The 24,966-nt window shown below is 37.1% G+C and overlaps 1 protein-coding gene across 11 annotated transcripts in view; it reads right to left on the bottom strand.

Moving 5' to 3' along the window:
* agpat3 (1-acylglycerol-3-phosphate O-acyltransferase 3) overlaps positions 1 to 23,991 on the bottom strand; it is a 107,040-nt gene extending 83,049 nt beyond the window's left edge. For 4 of the 11 annotated variants that reach the window (XM_088607199.1, XM_088607260.1, XM_088607190.1 and 1 more), the window contains exons 1-2: positions 23,776 to 23,981; positions 16,875 to 16,989 (exon numbers count right to left, since the gene is read on the bottom strand). The gene's annotated coding sequence lies outside the window, so the exon portion shown is untranslated. Of the gene's footprint in view, positions 1 to 1,758; positions 1,879 to 16,874; positions 16,990 to 23,775 lie in introns of all 11 variants that reach the window. The other 7 variants (XM_088607250.1, XM_088607207.1, XM_088607233.1 and 4 more) reach the window with 4 other exon arrangements.
* Between the last annotated feature and the right edge of the window lie 975 nt (positions 23,992 to 24,966).

The following is a 24,966-nucleotide window of genomic DNA, read 5'->3' as shown; positions in this document are numbered from 1 at the left end:
AGGGTTCTTTTTCCAGGATGGACCCCATTAGAAGAGGTAAGTCTAGCCTTGGCACCGGTCTACACAACAGTACAAACTGCTGTACTTAACGGCACATTATCTATTTTGCCTTTTTGTTTTGTTTTCTTTTCAGTTCTCGCACCATTGCCTCCGCCCCTTCAGACGTGGTGTTGACTTTTCCTTGTGCTCTGCACGACTCCTCCCATTGCTACAAGTGTCCCCATCACTATACTGGGGCATTATAACCCACACAGACTGCAGGGTGAGCGCCCCCTACTTTCCCCACTAACACCTCTTCCAGCAGCAACCTTAGTTTTTCCTACAAGGTCTCCCATCCAGGTACTGACAAGGCTCATCCCTGCTTAGCTCCAGTGGGCTGCCAGTTGTGAGTTACAGGGTGATATGGCTGCTGGCCCAGCTTGGACAATTCAAGTCAGAAACTATAAGGACCTCAAAAAAGCAAGGAAAGGTGTATGCTGGAGGACTAAAAAATAAATAATTGGGTGAGAGCAATAAGCATACAATATGTTGTGGAATTATTGGGAGAGAAAAGAAACTAAAATGACAATAGGTATAGTGCAAGCATAGCCCAATTGATCCACAGAAATTCTTAACTGCTCTCAAAAAACAACAGACAACTAACAAGAAAGAATCATAGACAAGGAAAATGAAAATTACAAGTCTGCAGGAGAAACACGGATGAACTGAGCAAAACATCTGTGAAGGGGACTGCAAAGGGATTCTGCTGATCATGATGATGAAGATGACATGTGACAATTGTTTGATACGCCCAAGATATAACTGTAATCTGTAATTAAGATGTGGTGGAACCTGGAAGATCTTTTAAATGTTTTGACTTCTGAAGGACACCAAAAGCAATTATAAGTCAACATAACTAGTCAAATATACAGAAGTAATACCACAAAAAATTCTAATGTCTACATCCCATTCACTAAATGTTAAAAACAAGTAAGACTACAGCAGGGGTCTCCAAGACTACATGTGAAGAGCTCCAGTTCAGTCGGTATTCAAGGTTATTGATGAATTAAGCAAGTAATCAGCCGATTAATAAAAAGATGGCCCTTGAGCGCTGAAGGATGTTCACATTTTAATTCCCAATGATCTCTTATTTACTTAAACTGACATATCACCTGCTTAATTTCTCACATTTAAATTGTTCAGAAGTCTTTAGTAGTTGGTGATTTAGTGGTGGACTGCAGAGCCTGGACTGAGGTTCTCCAAGAACAGACGTTGGACCCTATGGTACAAAATATTTAAGTGATTTAGTACTGATATAGTATTTTCTTTACAAGGAAGTCTTCATTCCTTGTTTTAGTCATGGACTTTGAAAGTGGATAGAGCCAATTGGGTACTTTGTCATGGAAAGCAAGGGAGATGCTAAATTCAGCTAAAAAAGCCAGGGATTTTCCCATACTAATCAAAACCTACTGAAAGCTTAAACAGATCTCTGCACAAAATAAAGAAACTGACAGAGGCTATTAATGCTAGATTCCAGTAGAACATAAGTAAAAAAATGATATGGCGGTCCAACCCAAAAACAGAGTAAAACCAAAAAGAAATCCTGCTTATAGACAAAACCTTTTCACTGCTAGAAAACTGCAATAACATAAAGTCCACAACAATGTGATTATGTAGCTAAGGTGCCTCTGGTCAATACTCGCAAGGGGAAACATAAAAGCAACACGATTGATTTTGTTACCCAAACCTTAGCAAAGAGCTCCACAGCAGCCTACTTACCAATAGGTGTAGTACGCCACTGCCAGAATTAGCAGAGCTGCACAAATTCCAGTAAAGATTAAAACGCTGGTCTGGTTTGCCAACATCTTTGGGTATTTGGTTTTTTTTTCCTCCCAATTTCTGTTCACAGGAGAACAAAAGGGAGTCAGTGTTCATCCAAATGGACAGCCATGCAAATCCCAGGAGATTATGATGACACAAGCATAAAGAAGCAAATCTAAGAAAGCTGCGGCTTTGTCCCCCCGTTAAAACTGCCTCCTCAGCAAAGAGAGGACTTTCAATATAAATCCAAAAGCACAATACAAATATACCAAAGCCTTTATGTTACTACCAAAACAAACACTTTAGTGCCATGGAACATCTTCAAGAAGGGACTAATTGTCCACATTTACACTGCAGGAGGCAAAGGAAAGCCACTGTAAGAAACAACTTTGCTTTTCTATAAATAACTGCAGCACTATCTAGTTTACCATCCCTTTAGGTAATCCTTAAATCAGCTTATTTATTAGGTGGCTTCAGGCACCCTGGATCAGTCACATTGGATTTTCGTCCTATAGTCCCCTGGTGCAGGACCACTGTAACATCACAAATTTATTGCTGTGGTGTGGGATTTGTACAGGGTAAGGGTATCTGATTAGGACAATCAATTTACCATTTAAAAATAACCTACAGTAGGTAAAAGTAACCTAGGCGTCAGACACAAGGCTCTCATTTAACTATCATGTTAAAACAGTATCTAAAACATGCTTCCTACAGTTAAGAAATATTGGAAAAATAAGGCAGTTTCTCTCCACTCAAGACAGAAATTAATACATGCTCTTGTACAGTATGTTAGACTTCTGCAATGCCATACTATCAGGGAGCACCCACCATTCTTTTAACACCTTACAGCGAATTCAGAATGCAGCAGCTAGAATTGTTACTAGGAGCAGATAGAATGACCATATAACCCCCATACTTAGCTATCTTCATTGGCTTCCAGTCAGGTACAGGGCAGACTTTCCTCAGAGGTCTCAGAGGTCAGGCACCTGTCTATCTAATGGAACTTATTAATGTTTACCATCCAAATCGCCTGCTTAGATCACAGAATGCAGGTCTTCTTCATATTTCACACATTAATAATAATAATAACAATAATAATAATAATAATAATAATTGTTTACACCTATATAGCGCTTTTCTGGACACGCCACTCAAAGCGCTTTACAGGTAATGGGGACTTCCCTCCACCACCACCAATGTGCAGCATCCACCTGGATGATGCGACGGCAGCCATAGAGCGCCAGAACACTCACCACACATCAGCTATCAGTGGGGAGGAGAGCAGAGTAATGAAGCAAGTTCATATATGGGGATTATTAGGAGGCCAATGGGAAATTTGGCCAGGACGCCGGGGTTACACCCCTACTCTTTTCGAGAAACGCCCTGGGATTTTAATGACCACAGAGAGTCAGGACCTCGGTTTTACGTCTCATCCGAAGGACGGCGCTTGTTTACAGCATAGTGTCACTATACTGGGGCATTAGACCCACATGGACCGCAGGGTGAGCGCCCCCTGCTGGCCCCACTAACACCTCTTTCAGCAGCAACCTTAATTTTTTCCCAGGAGGTCTCCCATCCAGGTACTGACCAGGCACACACCTGCTTAACTTCAGTGGGTTGCCAGTTGTGAGTTGCAGGGTGATATGGCTGCTGGCTTATAATAAAATAACAGTTGGCGGCAAAGCCTTTAGTTACAAAGCCCCTAGCTTATGGAACAGTCTCCCACCCCATATTCGGGATGCCGAGTCAATTTCAGTATTCAAATCCAGACTGAAGACCTATTACTTTAGCCTAGCCTACTCACACCTTCCATTATAGCCTGCTGCAACCATGGCTGCTGGTGCTGCTGTACATACCATTCTGTGTCTCTATGTTGGCCCACCAGTCAGATAGATCTGTTCTGACCAAACTATCCTATTCTCCTCCCCCCGTCCAGGCACCATCTGAGTTGGATGCTGCATCACTGCCATGGATCCAAGAGGGATGTTGTGCATATAGCTATCATTTAGGAGGATTTTGCTCCAGAGATCTGCATGGAGTACTGACATACAGAAGACATGATGGATGGATGGATTAATACCCTCATTCATGTATTTCCTTTTTTTAATTATATAATGTTAGCATGCCCAAAGGGGTTGGGCAGCCAGTTGACCTTGGACTAACTCCTTACTAAGGAGTTTTTGGTTCCTCTCCTCTGTTGTCTTCTGGTCTTCTATTCTGTATTCACAACATGTATGGTTACTTGCATTGTTAAGCGCTTTGGGGCAACCTGTAGTGAAGTGAAAGGCACAATATAAAAATAAATGGAATTGAAAATAATCTAATGTCTAAAGCATGATGCGCATTAGAGCACACATCAAGTGCATTTCTACCACTGATGTTCGAACAAAATATTGAGATTTTGGCAGGCAAGGGATATTGGGAGTAGTCATTACTGGACATCACAATCATTATTGGAAATTCAATACTTTTCACTGTAGCTCTCATAAACCAATATATATATAATTAAACTGGAAGGGCTGATTTATATCAGAATAAGTTAAATTACGTTTTAAAATCACTGACGTTAAATATTTTGCTCCAATTTTATTACAGCTGTTCCCTTTGAGCCTTGCCAAATACGATATCGGACATGGCTGGAATTGGCTAATTCATCTGTATTGATGATCTAACGAATGTTGAATTCTTAAGTTTACAGAAACATTTGTTCCTATGGATCCAAGAGGGACATTGTGGATATAGCTATCGTTTAGGAGGATTTTGCTGGTCTACAGAGATCTGCATGGAGTACTGACATATAGAAGACTTGATGGGTGGATTAATACCCTCGTTCATTTATTCTTTTTTTTAATTGTATAATGTTAGCATGCCCAAAAGGGTTGACCTTAGACCCCTATAGGTTTTTTTTTCTCCTTACTTAGGAGTTTTTGGTGCCTCTTCTGGTCTTTTCTGTTCTGTACTCATAACATGTATGGTCACTTGCATTGTTAAGTGCCTTGGGGAAACCTTGTTGTGAAAGGCGATATATAAAAATAAACTGAATTGAATTGAATTTGTTCTGCTTATGTAAAAGAAAATACTTCCATATGAACTGGGCAGTGCTTCACCTTAAAATTACCCAAAACATATAGCTAATTGCAAAAAAGGAGAAAAAAGTGGATTTGAGATTGTAAAGTCAATTTCTGCATTGAATTCCAAATGAGCACACATTTAAATGCTGAAAAAAATTTACATAAAAAACCCCTAAGAACAGGCAAGTGGTTGCAACAAAGAATCAGAAATTATTACTGAAATGTTTCAGACTTCATTCAGTTATTGCTTCAAAAGGTGTATGCAACCAATTATTGATTATTACACTCTGCAATGTACTTAAAGTGAATTTATCCCAAATAGTTAATCACTGGGCTGAACACAAAATCCACACCCAAAGAAGGGTCCACAGCCGAAACGTTGTGTTTCTTTTCTTCTCTTTTCAGTATGGAATAAACCTTTACTTGTTCTTGAACACAAAGTATGTTGTAGTTCTAATATGAGCAAATGTATGCATAGAAATATTTTTAAAAAAGTATATTAAAATGTATTTATGAATTATGCTAATCTCATGATCATACAAATTGTTTGACTGTAAACTAAAAATAACAGTTGTGACTTTTCTGTCTCTGTACTTTTTGAGGACACTCTGTTTACAATGATGCTTCCCAAGCAAAGGATATGAGAAAATGTTCAAAATAACTTCCAGGGTTGAAAATCGAATATACTGACACCAAAAGGTGTTCAATTCTTTTAAAATTTTTAAAACTTTTTTTTTGCCATTTCTCACCTGAGGTATTAATTCTTCTAAGGTATTTATTGTTTGCAAACATTGTTATATAAAATCAGTCATTTATTAGGTTTGTAGTCTTTCTGTCCGGAATTGGTTACCATGAGAAAAAGTGCTTCTATCATGCAAACTGACACAAAACTCTTATTATTGTGTTTTGATGGTAGTTGGAGCATTCATCAGCACTCTAAAGAAATTGCATTTCTGAACCTTAAAGAGTGGTGTTAGGGTGTCTCTGGTAAGGGACCCATGTATGATGGTACCCAAGTCTAACCTGCCCCACATAGTATCAAAGTAGTTACAATTCAGCATATCTTATCCCCATTATTGTTTTGAAGAAGATTAATAAACTATTTTTATTCTTTTGATCAGCCATTTCTGTCTCATGACAGCTTTCCTTTAGTGCCTATAGAAAGTCTACACGCCTTTCCAAAGTAACACATTTCATGGCCTTACAGCCTGAAATCAAGAAACATTAAATAATTATTTTACCATTACTTGCACATTGTAACAAACAACATTTAAATGACAAAAAAAATTCAAACATTCTGAAAGGTAATTAAAACTGAATACCTAGAAACATAGGTTGGATAAATGTATGCACCCCTTAGCAATAGCAGTTGTAAATGATTTTAAAATTGTCATTCAAAATCACCATTCACAATTTGGCTCCTGTGTTCAACTGTAGTGATTCTGATTATTCAGAATAAAACAAGCTGTTTCCTTAGATCTCCACTGCTAGGAAGAGCATCTCGAAGTAAAAAGGTTAGTGCGGCCAAAAAGATGCTATCAAAAGTCCTCAAGGATAAAGTTGTGACAAGGCACAGAGCAGGAGACAGGTATAAAAAATTCAAAGGCCTTAAATATCCCTTGGAACACAATCCAGACTGTGAATAAGAACTGGAAGGTGAAGAGCACCACCGGCCTTCCCTCTAAAATGGATGACCAAGAAAGGCGGAGACTGATTAGAGAGGCCACCAAGAATCATCAGGGTTAAAGAGAAACTGGATGGAACAAAATGAAGACTGATTTTTGAAGAAAACCTGCTGTTTTATGCAAAGAAACTGAAATTGGGAAGGACGTTTACCTTTCAGCATGACAGTAACCCTTAGCATAAGTGGAGTTGCTAAAGAACAAAAAGGTAAATGTCCTCAGGTGGCCCAGTCAAGGCCCTGACCTCATTCCATTTGAAATTATGTGGAATTATGTAAAGGTTGCAATCCATCACCAGCCCCCTTGCAATGTGAATGAGCTTGAACAGCTCTGTAAGGAGAAAGAGGCAAACACTGCAAACTCTAGGAATGTTACATTCAAAGACCTATCCAACAGATGGCTGTTACGCAAACAATAAATAATCAAAAAAGCCATTAAAATGTTGTAAGCTTCAGTTCTTAAGTCATTGGTGTGTCTTTGAAGACCACTGGCACAGCTTTATGCCAGGAAGATCCTGAGGAAGGCCAAATCATTGAAGACCCATCTCATGTCCTTCATCACGGACTTTTAAACATTTGACTACAGGAAGATGTTTCCGCTGTCCACAGTGCAAGACCAATAAAAGGAAATTCAGCTTTGTTCCAGAATATGTCAGGCTGGCAAACAATGACTATAAAAAAGTCTTATCAATATGATGTCTAATGGTGGATGCTGACATTGGTGGTAGTGGAGGGGAGTCCCCATTACCTGTAAAGCGCTTTGAGTGGAGTGTCCAGAAAAGCGCCATATAAGTGTAAGAAAGTATTATTATTATTATTATTATTATTATTATTATTATTATTATTATTATTATGGACAGAGCCCCGTCTACAAATGCGCATGTACTTTAATACCATCTTCAGTACTACACACTGTTACTTCCAATCACTTTAATGATCCATTTACTTTTTTATATACAGATATATATTTTCTTAGCAATGTTTCTTTATTATGTGTTGCATACATAATGCACTGCTTGCTGCTTATATTGTCACCCTGGGAATGAATGATATATTTTGAGTGAATGGAACTGAATTTAAATGGTGCTTTATTTTTTTATTTTTTTAATTCTGATCTAATGTGTCTTGATTTTAGGCTGTTAAGCCACAAAATGTTACTTTGGAAAGCTGCATCTAAACTGCATCAACATGAACTGCAGTTCAGGGAGGGAGAGTGTGTTAGCTGAATCCTGAAATGTAGTGAGTTTATATAGCACAGGAGTGTTTAAATCCTTTGCTTTAACATCATGTGTTGTGTATAGTATTCTTGGATATGTCTGAATTTTCTGTAGTCTTTGTAGTGCAGTAGAATAGCAGTGTTTAGCTGGGTGCCAGAGGGTAAGGCACGTCAGTAGGTATTTTGGAAGAGACAAGGAACATGTATCTTCCAGTGCAGGGAAAACTGGCTGTGTCAAATATGAGCCTGACTGAGTATGCCAGGGATCCCAGGTTTCTTCCTGGTAAATTGAAGACTGGCCATGGAGAGGAGAGCCCGGGAATGAATGCTTATATGTTGTAAGGGCGAAGTAGAATATTCTTCGTAGAATAGGGGACTGAAAGAGTTGTTCCATGTGAGTAGAGCAGTTGAAGAACTTTTGGGAACTAATATCTCTGTGAAGGTTTGTTTTTTGGGACTGAGCATGCCCCTTTGAAAGCAGACCACCGGTAAATCCTAGGAGCCAGGAAGGGTTCAGATCACCAAAACCCACACTTCTAAAGTGGATGATATGCTGTCTGACTGTTACATTCTGTGACTTGGGGGTCGTCATTCATTACAGTTTTGTAGACTTTCTATTGGCACTGTACATCTTCACCTTTGTATTGGTTATTTTGTACATTTTATTATTTGTATTAATAAATCTACATGTTGTATCTTTGGAATGCATCCCAAATACTGGATCACCATTAATTGTGATTAACTGATGTTTACTAGCCATAAAATAACTTTTGCATAAAAATCTTTTACCTTAATAAACTGGTGGGAAGTACTAAACTTAAGTATGTCTATTATTCTGCAGTCAATGTGATAACTAAAGTACTCAGCCTCATCATATATTTTCTGTGCACCTGAGTATTAATGAAAGTGGAGCAGCAGTTCCCAGTTTCAAAAGCAGGAAAGAAAGTCAGGCATATGCCTTGGTTGGGAACTCTTCATTATACATGGAAACATGGGAACTCTATTATAATATGTTTAGAAAGACAGAATAAAAGAATATTAACCATTCCTGTGTTTCAACAGACGAAAAAATCCTAAATTTATTAATAATGTCAATGCATACACTTTAACAGGTGTTTTGGTTGTTGATTAAATTCTCTTGATTAAAGTTTCTATTCAATGTATGCAACGTTTCAGATGTGAATATTTTTAAAAGAATTTAAAGTCTGTGTCAGATGTCAGATCTTGGTTAAGGAAAGAACCCCAGTTTATTTCACCAACTTAATGGCTTGTCCATAACAGTGTACCACTTTAGTATGAAGATGTTAATTTGCCCTGTCTTCCAACCCAAGCAATTTTGAAAGGGGACAAAATTCTTATATTCACTAAAGACTTTTACTACCGAGAAGCCTAAATAACAGATAAAGAGTGTGTAAGAATTCATGATGATTAGTATTAAGGCTATTTAAACAGTATTACTCATATACATATGCTGCCATCTAGAATGTGCATCAAAATTTGTGCCAGTAGAAAGTACACTATGGTATACTACAGTTATGTTCAGTGTCCCGCTTTCAGCCCTTCATTACTCAAAGCAGATCAACAGGTAACTGGCAGCTCACTGAAGCTAAGCAGGTTATATTATTATATTATAATGATTATATATATATTAATATATATAATAATTATATATTATATAATATTATATAAATATAATAATTATATTATATTTATAATATAAGTGTAAGCAAATTATTATTATTATTATTATGAGCGCATTTGCAAGATAACCACTATCTCCAGTTGTTCAATGCTGCACAATGAAACCAAATCAAAAATGTGTTTGCATCTCCCTTGAACATTTGGAACCACATGAAACATCTACTACACTATTCAAGGTTACACACTCCCATTCCTGAAAAATAACAACAATGGCCATGCCAAAAAAAAGGTCTTCCACGCAACTAATACTAACATCCACAACCCAAACCTGACTGCTTATTCCAATTAGGATGAGAGATGTAACACTCCCACCCTTAGGAACAAACATAATGTTTGTTAAAACAAAGTAAGCAGTTCACAAGATAAACTCCACTATAACTCTTCAGTTTACAGAAAATTTCCACCAAAGCTAAACCCTGTAACAAAGGTGACCAGTGCATCAGCTAGAACATTCTTCATGTCCTTCTTGTAGATCTTTCCAGGGAGAAGCCCTGTAACATAAGTGACCCACACATCAGTCATTGCTTATGGTAATACATAGGATGAAGAAAAAGTCAAGGATTGTGATCAGTTAAAAACAATATATGGCAGAAGACTAGAGCCTAAATATTATCCGTAACAGAAGCAGCTACAAAAGTGTCAAATAAATCGAAAACATCTTGCAAGCTCAGGATGTGAGTCTGTAAGCGTGTGACAAACATATGTGGAAAATACCACAGGAAACATGAATGCTAGTTCATCCTGATCATTCAAGAGTTCTGGTTTACCTAAAACTTCCAACACAGACAACACTCTCCCAAAAAACAAGTCATTTCCCAGAATAAAGGCTATCCCTTTAGGCAGGCTACTGTAGGTCACACTCCTACCTTAACAAAGCCAGTAAATTACTGAGACTGTAAATAACAGAAGCACTCTCATATATCCCATCTCTATGCCTTGCAATAACACATTGGAGTCACAAGAAGCCTGGTCCACCAAAGGCAAAATATTTGCAAGAATAAAAGACTGGTCATTCGGTTTTTCCAATTACAGACACAAATACCTTTAAAATCAATGGCTCACATGAGGTGATGTCAAAGCAACACTTATTTTGCATATTTTACTTGTTGTTTACTTTGCTGTGTATGTTAAAATAGGGTAATCAGCAATCAAATGGCAGGTCTTATGGCAGTAAAAACACTCTTGTTTTTCCTTAATGAGCAAAGAAAACGTTTAGAAAGGATGTGACAGAAGATGTAGGAACTTCTTTTTATAATTTCCCTGAGAGGAGGGTTGAACAGAAGTAGTGAACACATACTTATATGGTAACACAAACTCATCTGCTAACACAGCCACTTGCTAGAGCAAGGTAACGTTCTGCTAACTCAAATAAGTTACAATATGGTCAGGCAGACAGTTTTTAAATAATTCAGGTTCATAATTCAGGTAATTCAGGTAAATAATACTTAAATAAATAATGTTGTTTGAATGTCAAGATCAGCTGCTTTGCAAGCAGTACATGGCTTCTCAATATAAACGTCTTTCTTTTGTGCAAATTCAACAAAGGTTTGATTTACAAATCTTTTTTATAATTTCAAAACAGTATGCCTCAGATACAAATTCATAGCATAATCAAAACAAAACACCTGCTGCGCACACCTTGATCTTAGATGCATGTGTGAAATAAAGTAGGGTTAATAACTTCTATTATAAAAGATTTTAGATTTGTTTTAAAATCTGTTGTAACTGTTGGCAAATATAATTGCAATTCTGCTGTTTATCGCCCAATATTGCGAGTCACACATGTGTTGTAGGTTGAGTGTACACCAGTAGCCACAGGTTCAGCCTTAGTCTTTTCACATTCTACAACACACTGTTTGTGTAATTAAAGGTGGTCTATTGGCATTATTATTATAAGATGATATGGTCTCTTTAAAAAGGAATATATTTCCTTCACAGAGTGTGTTCTGTAGTTTTAAAACGTCAGCCATATGAATCTAAAACGTGAACAAAGACTACAATTCCTGACAAGACGTAAAAATAAATTGTCAAAAAAAAACAGAGAAAATCATTTTGATGAGTGTGTATAAGCTGTCTATTACAATGGCACCACCTACATGTCACGTAATGTCGTTTATTAATTTCTATTGGGTGGGCCACAATCGCATTTATATTTGTAGCACTTCTTTGTTCTCCACAAGGTAGCTGTGATTACCCCAGCAAATAGAGCATCTTTTAATAGGTGGCACTGGAAAAGTGACAGGTAAAGAAAATGAGAAAATATGCCCAAGTACAGATTTACACAGAATGAAGTTATGGAGAGGATACGACCGGCATGTATGGTTTGTAGTGAAGTGTAAGGAAAGCCTCAAGCCCTCTAAACTGCTATGCCACTTGCAGACCAGACACTCAACCTTGCAGTATAACCCTGCTGAGTTTTAACAAAACCTATAGGTGCTAAAAGGCCAACAATCTACCCTCCAAAAATCTACCACTGTGAACCCCAAGTCACTTCAGGCATCTTTCGTCATAGCTAACTGGATTGCTTAAACTGGGGAGCCACACACGTTAAGAAACACTTTTTTCTTGCCATGCGCTAAGGAAACGGTTTTTAATCATGTGTGGGAAAAGCGCTGCAGAGCAGCTTGCAATGATACCAGTGTCAAATTATACTGTGTCTAACCGCATTGGGCATTTGGCAAGAGACGTGGAAAAGCAGGTGATCGCCAAGATAAAACCTAGTGTGTATTTTTCTTTACAACTTGACAAGACCACTGATGTCTCCAAAGACGCATAAATGCTCGTTTACACCAGATATGTTGAAGAGGGAGAAATTAATGGGGATTTTTTTGTTCTGTTGTCCTCTTCCCGAGCGTGCCACAGGCGATCAACTTTTTGTTTTGCTGGACACATATGTACGTGAGCATGAAATTGACTGGAACAAGTGGAAAAGTTTTAACCCCCAAAAAGGGTCGCACTCTCAAAAAGGTTAAGAACCCTGCAGTACTGTATATACAGTATGATGCCATATGGTTTTAAAGCCAGTACAGTATGTTTGAAATATATTTTTCATAATCAAAAGCTAAAGTAAAATTGTGTCCTAATTACTTGTTGCTGAAATTAGCATTAAGACAAAATACAGATTATTTTAGTGCAAAAGTAAACCTGAAAAAAGCACATTGCATTCACGACAATAATACAGCTGATTAATTTTGCTTTGTAAAACAGCCCTTCTTACATTTTGAATAATAAACTTGTGCTTTGACCAGAAAATCAAACCTTAGACCTTCCAAGTAGCAAGCGAGCATTTAACTGCCACTCGGGTAAAATATGCTACATTACAAACGATGACCCTTTCATTATCCTTTGCAACAACAACAGCAAAATGTCGTTAAAACAAACATGTCAAAATGTTTACAAAATAACCACAAGTGAGTTAAATTGATACAGATGTTTACAAGAAAGTGGAAAACAGAACCATTATCAACTATATAAATATATTATATTTAGATGCATAAATTAGTATTGTTAATGAAATTCAGACATTTTTTATTTTCAGCTACCAAAATTTCTTTAGTTACATAATTCCATATAAATATTCCCCTGTAAGTGGATTTAAAAAAATACTACAACATTTTTACAATAATAATGACCAGCAAGTATTCACAGAAAAATTTAAATCATTATAGCTTTTTGTAAAGTATATAAACTTTATGTATTTAGAACGAGCACGTCAAAACTTTTCCAAAATAACCACAGTAAGAAAATGTTTGTGTATTTTTAGCTACTACTACCAGCTTTGTACATTATGTGTAAGTCCTAATATATATATAAATAAATTAATGTAATTTATGACATTCAGAGATGTTTTACTTTTGCTGTTTTTATTGTCAGCTACCAAAATGTCTCTTTAGTTACAAAGTTTCATATTAATATTCCATATTAAGTGATTTAAAGATGTATGATACAGAAACAGATTAAATTGTTGCACTAACATCCAATCCACCACAAGTGCCATCTATCAATTGTCTTTGGCCAGTGAACCACAGACCCTGCCACACTGCAGTAATGCAAGCATTACAAGTTACTCTGTACTCTAAGTTTACAGAAAAGGTGTTTCAGAGATCTACTTCAAGACCACCTCTCAATTCTCAGAGCCCCAGATCAGCACAGCTGCAGGGAGTGGTCCATTATCAGAGCCAAAAAACTAAATATTCCCGGGAAGTTCAGGCTAACAATGAGACTAGGAAGGATGCTGGAAGGATACTAGGAAAACGAAAAGGATAGTAACCTAGGAACCAAAGAAAACAAAAAAGAGGAGAAGAAAGCACTGAGTCTGGAGAAAAAGCCACCTCAGGTCAGGTGATTAACTTGGCCAATCAAGAACATTCCACTTTTTGGGCCTGAAAAACACCATAGTTGCTTCAGCAGTATGTTTGGGGTCATTGTACTGCTCTGCTGCAAAGTGAAGCGCAAGTTTTGAGGAATTTGGTTGGATCTGAGCAGATAAGATTCTTTCATTTCAGAATTAATCCTGTTGCTGTCATCAGCAGTAACATAATCAATAAAGACAAGTGAGCCAGTTCCACTGGCAGCCATACATGCCCAAGCCATGACACTACCTCCACCATGTTTCACAGATGAGGTGGTATGTTTTGGATCATGAGCAGTTCCTTTTTTTCCTCCACATTTTCCTCTTTCCATCACTCTGGTACAGGTTAATTATGGTCTCATCTGTCCATAGTACTTTGTCCCAGAACTCTACAAGCTTTTTAGCAAACTGTAACCTGGTCTTTCAGTGGTTTGCATTTTGTGGTGAACCTTCTGAGGTTTTGCTGGTATATTCTTCTCTTTATGGTAGTCTTTGACACATCTATGCCTACATCCTGGAGAGTGATCTTGATCTGTTCAACAGTAGAAAAGGGATTTTTCTTCACAATTCTTCGGTCATCCACTACTGTGGTTTTCCGTGGTCTTCCAGCTCGTTGGCTATTGCTAAGCTCACCGGTGCATTCTTGCTTCTTAATGTACCAAACAGTTGATTTTGACACACCAAATGTTTTGGCTATGTGTCTGATTGATTTACTCAATGTTTGTTCAAACATTAAGGTCAAAAGTTAAAAACACCAAAGAGAGTTGAGAGGATAGAAGTAAACTTAAGTTAGTCTTGCATAATATGCTAAAGTTTAACATAGTTATATCAACTTGGTACAAGGGACAGACAGACTGGACAGGGGATTAGAGCAGCTCCATGAAGTGGAGCCCCCCCTACAAATGGCACAAACGAAGAAACCCACCACATTTATTAGTGCTGTGTTTGTGCTGCTTTCATTTCCAACATATAGTGCCTTGTTTTTTTGGGGGTATGACGTCACTCTGCCCCCTACAATGTCACAGGAAAACCGAACTGGTGCGATTTGTTTGTGCTGTATTTGTGCAGTTGAAATTAAGATACCCAGCTGCTTTCGTTGTCCAGATCTATCGCCTTATTTTTTCAGGGTGTGACATCACTCAACCCGCCTGCAACATCATAGGAGAACCGGACTGGGCTCATTCATTAGTACTGTATTTGTGCAATTGAAAGTAGCTTCCCAGCTGTTTTCGTTCTTGTGTTATACCGCCTTCTTTTTCGGGTAATCACATGATCATGTACGGCGACTTTGACCTCCAGTGACCCCGTCTATTAAGATCAAGCACTCTGTTACTGGTGCAAGGATAATAATGTCTGCAATTTTGTTTCGCTGTTTGCCCAGGATGGCATTTGATTTTGTATTTAATACCAATGTCTTCTGTGCTTTTGTTTGAACAAGAAAATTAAATTTGTCTCCAATATCATACCCTAATCAGAAGAGTTGCGGGTTTAACCTTAAAAGGCGAACACTGGCAAACAATTGCATGTTCTTAAAACGGCTTTAACTAGCATGTTTTAATATTTCATAGCAGTGTCCTTTTTGTAAATCTGATGAAGTAGCAGTTTCACATTGTGTTCTCCTTAAACAAATAAGCAAATCAAAGGACATTTAAAGACTTGACCCATCTTTCAAGCCACGTATTTAAAAAGGTTAGAATTAGTGAATTCCTATTTTACAAGACCATAGTTTTTATATCTTTTTATACCATTTATAAGAAAATTTATAAATGTAAAAAAGAACCAGGATTTTTGTAAGGGGCACTGTGTACAAAGTTGAGCCACGTAGTTCATAACACATCAGTTGCAAGCTCTACCGTCTCACACATGCAGACCACATAAATATTGGAAATTTATTTTTATTTTCAGATAACATAAATGACCCAGGACACGTTTGCTTGTCCAGTTCCTTTAATTCGCTCCTGTCACACAAACAGCACAATCACTGAAAGCCACTGCATTCCTAAGTGATTCATTTGTGCTTGTTGTGTCGTTGAAAGTTGCGTTTGTGCATCTTTCGTTATCAAGATATACAGTAGCATCTTGTTATTTCGGGTAACCATGTGATTGTCTATAAGGAAACTGCAAGTCAACACACTCAGCTTATTGGTTCTTAAGGGGTACAACATGTTTGCCAATTATCACTGATTAGTAGGTATCAATGACTGAACGATTGATAGGTAGTAACAGTTATCATAATCAAAGCAATACATCACATTGTTTGATTCCTACGGAAAGTCAAAACTAAAGGTTTTAATGCAGAAGATTTCTGATTCCAGTCTAACTCAAAGAAATAGATCTGTCTTTTGAGATGTCATCTTTATAGTAGTGGTGTACTTGCACTGCTGCAACATCAGCTACAGCTCCACTTATACTCCTGTACTAGTGTTTGTCTTAATACTCTTTACATCCTTCATTAACCAAAAGGCCATATTTCCTCGAAATTCACAAATCAAATTTAAAAACATACATTATTGCATTACTAATACATAAAGTGAGTTAAAATATATTGGTGTATATACCTCTAGGCAATAGGATGAAAAATCATAAAATAAAACATTATTATTTAAATTATTTAAATCATACTTTAATGGAAAATTAAATCCATTTACACAACACTCATCAGGATTTCTGTAATTAAATAACCATGTGAATCTCTCCAGAAGAACCATAGATAACTTACAGTGTAAATGTTGAGGCATATTTGAAATATAAACAATGTAAAGATATGAATTTGGTAATGGGTACAGGGAATTAATTTGTCCATGTAGTCTGCCCAACACTGACAAGACTGTCTAGCAAATAAAGACACATAAAGACCGTCTTTATATACGTATAGCATCTTGTGTGATGTACATAAAGTCCTCAGTCAGAATGTTATATAAGAATAGCTGAGAGAAAGGATCTTTTAGAACTGCTTAGATGCCTCTGCCAGTAGCATAGTCTCTATGCATTTGCTTGAATAATTAAATAATAGCTGTTTGATGTATTCATATTACTCTTTAGAAATTAACTTACTTTCACTTGCATTCACTCCATGTTCCATACAATTTTGTTTCCTTACAGTCTTGGTGATACTGAGAGGAGTCTTTGAGAATGTGTGCTGCTGTTTGTGGGTTGGATCCTATGGTTCCTGTAAGGGCAAAAACAAGATAATTTTTTTATCTTGTTGCTAGAAACAGAATAGAAGCCATGTCAGGACCGCTGGCAAGGGTGTGTTCTTTGGCTGCCCAGTAGAGCCATAGGCCTGTAACATATACATACACAGTGCATAGCAAACGTATCCAGACCTTTCAATGGTGTCTTCTTTCATGAAATTATAAAATAATGTATACATATTTTTTAAACTTAGTCCTTTATTAAAAACCTGAATGTTCAAACAGTAGACTTTTAAGGGTAAGTAATATGTTACAATAAATAGCAGCAAAAAATTAAAAGAAAAAAAACTGAAATATGCCGATTCTACAGGTATTCAGATCCATGACCATGATCTAATATTTGTTGGAACCAACTCTGGCACAAAGTAGTGATGTTGCTGACTGAGAGATGCACTACAGTATATAATGATCTGCATTTAAACCAAAAACCAACAAAAAATCTATTTTCACTTGTCTAACCACAAAACTTTTTGATATGTTTACAGTATCACTTAGATGCTTTGTTGCAAACTCCATATGGAATATTAGATGTTTTTTTTTTCAGTTCTATACAAGTCCCCTTTATGGTGCAATCAGTATCATATTGTTGAACCATGGATATTTTTTCACACTCACTCTTACATCCCTGACCAGTTTCTACCATGCTCTGCTGCTCAGGGGGAGCCAGATTAAGTGATTGACTTTACCAATGCTTAAAGAGATTCTAAAAATCCTTGAAAAGTTTTTATACCTTTTTATACCTACAAATTCATCCTGGATTTTTAACCCTTTGGAATTCACTGTTGAACCATTGCTTGAAATTCTCTACTGAAAAGGAGACTTTACAGAGTATATTTACTCTAAAAGCATACAAAACACTGTTTATAACACACAGAGGCTACTGAACTCATTGTGAAGCTAAAGTAATCTTAAATTAGGTTTGCCATAGCAAACTTATGCAATCTTGATTTTTCCATTGTTCTTTCATATGAATTATCGATTTACTTCTTTCAATTTGTTTTGTGGCTCAAATGTGTGTAACAGGTTGTGGGAATAATAAATATTTATTGCTACTTTAAAGTGTCATGAATATAATTAATTAATAATAATAATAATTGCTTACACTTATATAGCGCTTTTCTGGACACTCCATTCAAAGTGCTTTACAGGTAATGGGGACTCCCCTCCACCACCACCAATGTGCAGCATCCACCAGCACCCATAGTGCGCCCGAACGCTCACCACACATCAGCTATCAGTGGGGAGGAGAGCAGAGTAATGAGGGGGATTATTAGGGGGCCATGATTGGTAAGGGCCAATGGGAAATTTGGCCAGGACGCTGGGGTTGCACCCCTACTCTTTTCGAGAAACGCTTGGATAGTTAAGGACTTTAAATTGCTTTCTCGGTGTGTCCGGGGGATTGAAGGTGGGCTGAAGTTATTTTCCCATTGGACGCCGGGGTTACACCTCTACTCTTCTCGAGAAAAGCCCTGGGATTTTTAATGACCACAGAGAGTCAGGACCTTGGTTTTACATCTCATCCGCAGGACAGCGCCTGCTTACAGTATAGTGTCCCCGTCACTATACTGGGGCATTAGGACCCACATGGACTGCAGGGTGAGCGCCCCCTGCTGGCCCCACTAACACCTCTTCCAGCAGCAACCTTAGTTTTTCCCAGGAGGTCTCTCATCCAGGTTCTGACCAGGCTCACACCTGCTTAGCTTCAGTGGGTTGCCAGTTATTGCAGGGTGATATGGCTGCTGGCTATAAGCTTTAAAGCATCAAAATGCGTGAAGTGAAAAGTATTCAAAGGTGTGAATAATTTTACAAGGCACTGTAAGGGAACCAGGACCACCCATATACTTACACCAATTAGAATGGGTTGACATACTCATTTTGAGATCTGGGACTGTATAAACCATATAATAGCCAGATTACTTTCCTATATGAATTAGAGACACAATGTGTAGGGACAAAGGGGAAGAATGGGTTTTAATGTAGCAAAGCAATTAGTTAAATATCACAAAATTGGACTAGTTATGAGCACTAACAAAGATGATGTTCTGAGCTGGTGGAGAGATACAGGAAGTTTTAAAACCAATGCAGAAATGTCAAATAGCAACAGTGCTGATATTTTTGTTGTATTAGCTGCTGAAAGAGCAATAACTCCTTTAGAGGGTAATGTAATGAGCAAACAGATAAGGTTATAGCTGCACAGAATATTCTGTTAAAGACGATACTAAATGGGAAAGAAATCAATGCAAAAAAGTAGAAATTACAATTATAAGCAACAGTCATGAAATGCAGAAAAAAGTTGAAAAGGGAGACATTAAAAGAGACTCATTAAAAACAGGAACACAGACCAAGAAAGAATGTTCTTAAATCCATGGATTCAGAAAAGAAACAGGTACCTATGTTTCTGCAACTAAAGATGAGCACAAATGAAATTAACAGAAATGTTCCTGTGCTAAAGAAACAGAAACAAACGATAGCGATGATGACAATTCATTACTATATGTGATGACTTAGGAAAAGGTTAAATAACAAATGTGGGAGTCAGTTTTACAGTCCTGGTCATGACAAAGAATTAGCAAATTACGGATTCAGACTGACATCTACAATATGTTAACCCTTACCATCAACATAGCAGAAGCTCTGTCTGAAATCCTCCGGCCTCCATAGTCAAAGGACACAGTCATCACATAGTTCTAAGAAAACTGCAGTATACGTTTTTTATAATGATTGAAAATGAAAGGCAAGACACAGTCAGCTGTATACTAACATGTTATGAATATAAAGCACATTCACATGCCTGGTTCACTGGTAGCCTGTCAAGAGTGACAGACATAAACAGGCCCTTTATAAAGGATTCTTTGGAACATTTGCTGAAAAATGTGCACTCAGTGTATAAAAGATGACATTGGAGGCCAGTTACGTGAAATGCTATTTGATACTTGGGATTTGTTAATTTACAAATGTTCCCTTTAACCTCTCACAATTGAGAAAATTACAGTTACTCGAATAGAAAACACCAATATCACAGCGGCATGACCAGATTTATACACATAGGCCTAGGGAGGTTCTAATGCATTTACCAAAAAATAGCAATGCGACTGTTCTTGGCATGGATATTACTGAAACGTATGCATTCATGGTACACTGTCCAGAACAACTTGATGAAATATAAGTCAAGGAAGTTAAAAGGATCACAGTTAGGTCTAGATATGAAAATAAAATTATAGTGATGTCCTCGCAGTCATAAGCGAGCTAATAGAAAAGTACAATGAAGTGAGGCCACTGATAAATAGATAGAACACCCAATTCCCTTCATTAAGAAAACCAAATAAACCCTGAGGCAAGAAAAGTGGTAAAAGAAAATGCAAATATTACAATAAGTGCAAATATTACAATAAATAGAATCACAGATGTAACTCCACCACTAATTCACCAGCATGATCTGCGCGAAAGCCAGATGGATCTTGGTGTCATGCAATAGATTATCAAAATCTGAACAATGTACTTCTTAAATGACCCATATTCAGCTATTATGACCCATTATTTTAACTAATCCAGCTACTTTACTGAGTGAAATGACAGATGTAAGCTGTTCCCAGTGTCAGATATGTACGGTGGATTTGGAGTCTTTCTTTACAACAAAAAGATGACGAGAAATGTGCTTTTATTGTTAAAGGAGAACACTATATCAGGAAACACACAGGTATATTTAATTTCTGCCACAGGAATTTCATAACAGCCCAAAAATATTTCACCAGGCCTTGATGCACTGAAACCATTGACAGCTACTGTTAATGACATATTGATAAGTACAGATCCCAACAAACAAAACATTATACTTGCAGGACTGGTTCTGAAAACATTATAGGATGCTGACCTCAAAAATGAAATCTGCACACTTGGCTCGTGATTAAATGCTTCATTATACCTTCCTTGCAATACACTGCTAGCTACATTGCTGAAAGTCACAGCAATGCAACAATGTTACTTTAATGAAGTGAAAAAAGGAAAAATATTTTCTTACAGTCATGTGCATAAGCTGCTGTGTAGTTGCCCAATATTTTGTTTACATTTTTGTTCACCTTAATATAAATTTTATGTACATTTCTAACAAGATGATCCAAAGCATATTGCTGCTTATAATTTTAAAAAGAACTTAGAAATTATTGAAAGTGCTCCAATGTCCCCATGAGACTGGGTATTTGACAATATGAGAGGAAACCCAGCAATCTTAATGTATTGAGGCAAAAAGGCAAAGGTCAGAAAACCAAAGTGAATTATTTCACAACATCTTTAGCAACTGCCAGATATACTGTAATGTAAGCTATGCTGACTGGTTTCCTCTGAGTTTTTTAAGTAGGCTAATTATTCTAAGGTGAGTAATCATTGAAAGCTAAGTATTTGGTATAATAATGAACAGCCAGCTCATTATTAGTTTCAGTTTCAGTTTTTGAACAAAATACATGGATATGAGGAAGAATTTTAGCACTTAACTTTTTTAAAGTGTATAAGATAGTGACTAGTTGGCTTTGAAAAATGCTTTTTACCTAGCAACAATATGAAAGAACAATTGTAAGCATATTATTTGACTTTTTGATATTAATGGTACAACTGCAGAATGTCTAGCTAATTTCACACCTTTTATTTATATACTTCCTTTTGTCTATATGCAAGGTAGAACTGCTTCTTAAGAAGAACATGGTCAATTACAAAGAAATGTTTGTAGAGAGAAAAACAACTCCTAATATGGAAACTTAGAATGAGCTTTCCTGTGTGAATTTGCTGTATAAAACTCATTGCATTTATCATCTTGGTGGAGAGGTTACTTACAGATCTGTATGAGAGGCTGCTCTCAGGTCTGCATGATTATATCCTCCCCATGCGCATGAATAAAGGGACTCTGCTTGACCACACCTAACCTGAGTGAAGACTTTTCTTTGACAGATACAACCCAAATTCTTTTTTTATGTCTATAGGATTTCCTGAGGGTCCCTTTGGACAATTCTAAGAGTAAGAGTAAGCTGAAACAAAATTTGGATGGACTTTGGACTGAACAAGTTTTAATGCATTTGTTGTTTCTTCAGGGACTGCCACGCATTGCAGCCTAAGACTGCACACTGGTATTTTGCACTGTGCTGTTGCAAACCAGTCTTAAACACTCCAGATAAAACGCAAATATTTGGAAATCATCCAAAACCATTTCAGAATATGAGAAAGCACACAAAATCCAATCAAACAAGATAGCTGAAATGCAATTAATACTTTTATATTTAATAAAATAAGTCCAAGGTATACATGAACAAGCATCAGATTCTGCTTTTTAAGAGTAAAATGTGAGTTTATTTTTCTCTATAAATAAACATAAGTTGGCTTAGTTCAATTCACTGACCCCTGCACAAGCCTAAAATAAGTTGCATGACATTTGTTTTCATACTTCATGTCAAAGACTGCAATGAGTGCCAGCAGCATGGCTCAAGTACCCGCCACACATCTGAGTGACACCATAGTGTCCTGATGGGGAGTGGATATCAACAGCATCCAATACAGCCAAGGAACCTGCAGACCATTCCCAATCATATTTGCAGACTGCAGGGAGTTTGTGTCAACCGTGAGCACTAACCAGAGATACATACAGTTATGGGGGGGGGGGACTTTCCATTACGATCTCCCTTAGGTTATTGCATTTATTCAAAGTTTTAGAAAAAATAATAAAACCTCCTCAAAATCACTGAATGAATAAATAAATATTCACAATTGATTTACATTGCTTTTGTGACACGTAGAAAAGAGGGGATTCTTCCATAAATTGGTAGCATAACAATGTGACATGGAGAACTCTTTTTCTTCCAGCTTTTAACAGAAAATGCCCTGGACTGAAACTTGACCACTGACACTCAACCATTTTCAAAAAAAGAATGTAAGATGTTGAATGTATTTTAGACAATTATTTCAAAGGTAAACTAAAAGCAAAATTGAAAACGTCAGCAAAGTAAAACATTTATTAATTGCCCTCACTTTGCCTGTTGCCACATCTTCAAAACAGAATATTTTTCTCACCTGAAAACAGACAAATCCCAAATCTGATCACTGCAATGAGTTTTAAATATTGGCCATCTTAATTTAATTTAATTTAATTAGGGACAGAGGGATTATTATTACGCCTAAATTTGCCAATTTTATTCGACTTGAAAACCAGCAAATTGCCTGGTGAATGACCTATTGCCCCTTTCAAATAAAAGCACAGTTTAAGTTGCGACGTCACCCATAACGTTTATAGTGAAACACTGTTTAATGCTGAGTACACTGTCCTTGTAGCAATGAATCAGACGAAATCGGTTCACAACTTATCCACCTTAGTAGGTACCCAGTAAATTATGTTATCATTTAGCAAAGGTCAAAGAACTCACAAGTCAGTGAGACAGAGCAAATAACGCAATACGGTTACCAAGAACAGTGTTCATCAGGATAGCACGCAAATACACAGTGGATCTACGCATAGGGTTATCGTGCAAAGCCAAACCAGATTGATTGCCACAACACACATAAGCATGATCCAAAGTCATTCAAAGATACTGTGGACATAAAACTAACTATATTTTCATTTTTTTGAAACCTAAATATATTCAACCAAAATAACAAGTTTCAATTTTTGCACAATTCATTAACATTAGTCAGTTACATATAGTAGAAGAAGAATTTTCAAATCACAAATAGCTGTCAAAGCATAGTGTTATGAAAATCATTAAAATGTGTACAAATATATCTACCTGATTTCCGATATGCCGTTGCTTTGAAGCTTAAAACGTTTTGAAATAAATTATTTTAATTTTATAACTCGACCACAACGTATCGTTTTTTTTTAAATCACTTTGAAACGAATATTTAATACCATTTGAATTGCTAGTGTGCTTTGTCCGCTAAAGCTCCATCCTTCGCAGCGAATAGAGATAGCGGTACCCCCGGAACTTCCGGTCCGATTTCACAACCTCTTCGCAGGAAACAGACGCTACCGAAAAACATTGGTTCCTATTGTAATCCATCACTCTTTGCTGGGCTGTATTTCTGTGAGGCTTCAAATCTTCAAAGACAACAAAGCAGAAATTTTAAAAAATAGAGATCAATTAAATATCTCCAAAATGTAATGCACAAGTAAATATTGTGAACTGCCAATGAAAATACACAGGTGTAGTGTGTCAGACCAGGTGCTTATGTCTTAGTGGAGCTTTAAAGTTATTTTAATGTAACAATACCAGTTTGTCCTTTGCATATGACTACAATTTGAGCTAATATGTCTCCTGTAGAGTCTGGATTAATCCCACTATTTCAGTTCCAGATCAGTTCCCTATTCAAATCAATACCAGATTCAATTTCAGTTTCTTCATTTGTAATTCCGGCTAAGATAAATTTACCCAGTTCCAGCCAAATATATATTCAATTCCTAATTAATGTTGTCATTCCACATATAATCCTACCTTTAATCCCATGAAAGTTTATATTGAAATGCCAGCAACCATGTCACCCTACAACTCACAGCTGGTGACCCACTGAAGTTAAGCAAGTGTGAGCCCAATCAGTCCCTGGATGAGAGACCGCCTGGGAAAAACTAAAGGTTGCTGCTGGAAGTGGTGTAAGTGTGGCCAACAGGTGTTCTGTGTGGGTCCTAATGCCCCAGTATATTGATGGGAACATTATACTGTAAAAAGGCACCATCCTTTGGATGAGATGTAAAACCGAGATCCTGACACTCTGTGGTCATTAAATATCCCAGGGCATTCTTTGAAAAGAGTAGGGGTGTAACCACGCCAAATTTCCCATTGACCTTAACTAATAATTCTAATAATCTTCATCTATGAATTGGCTTCATCACTCTGTTCTCCTCCCCACTAATAGCTGATGTGTGGTGAGCGTTCTGGCGCACTTTGGCTGCCGTCGCATCATCCAGGTGGATGCTGCACATT

This window comes from Lepisosteus platostomus, chromosome 2, assembly GCF_059453375.1.
Source record: "Lepisosteus platostomus isolate fLepPlt1 chromosome 2, fLepPlt1.hap1, whole genome shotgun sequence".
Lineage (NCBI taxonomy): Eukaryota > Metazoa > Chordata > Actinopteri > Semionotiformes > Lepisosteidae > Lepisosteus > Lepisosteus platostomus.
The sequence above is the reverse complement of the archived record's forward strand: the minus strand, read 5'-3'. Positions and strand labels throughout refer to the sequence as shown.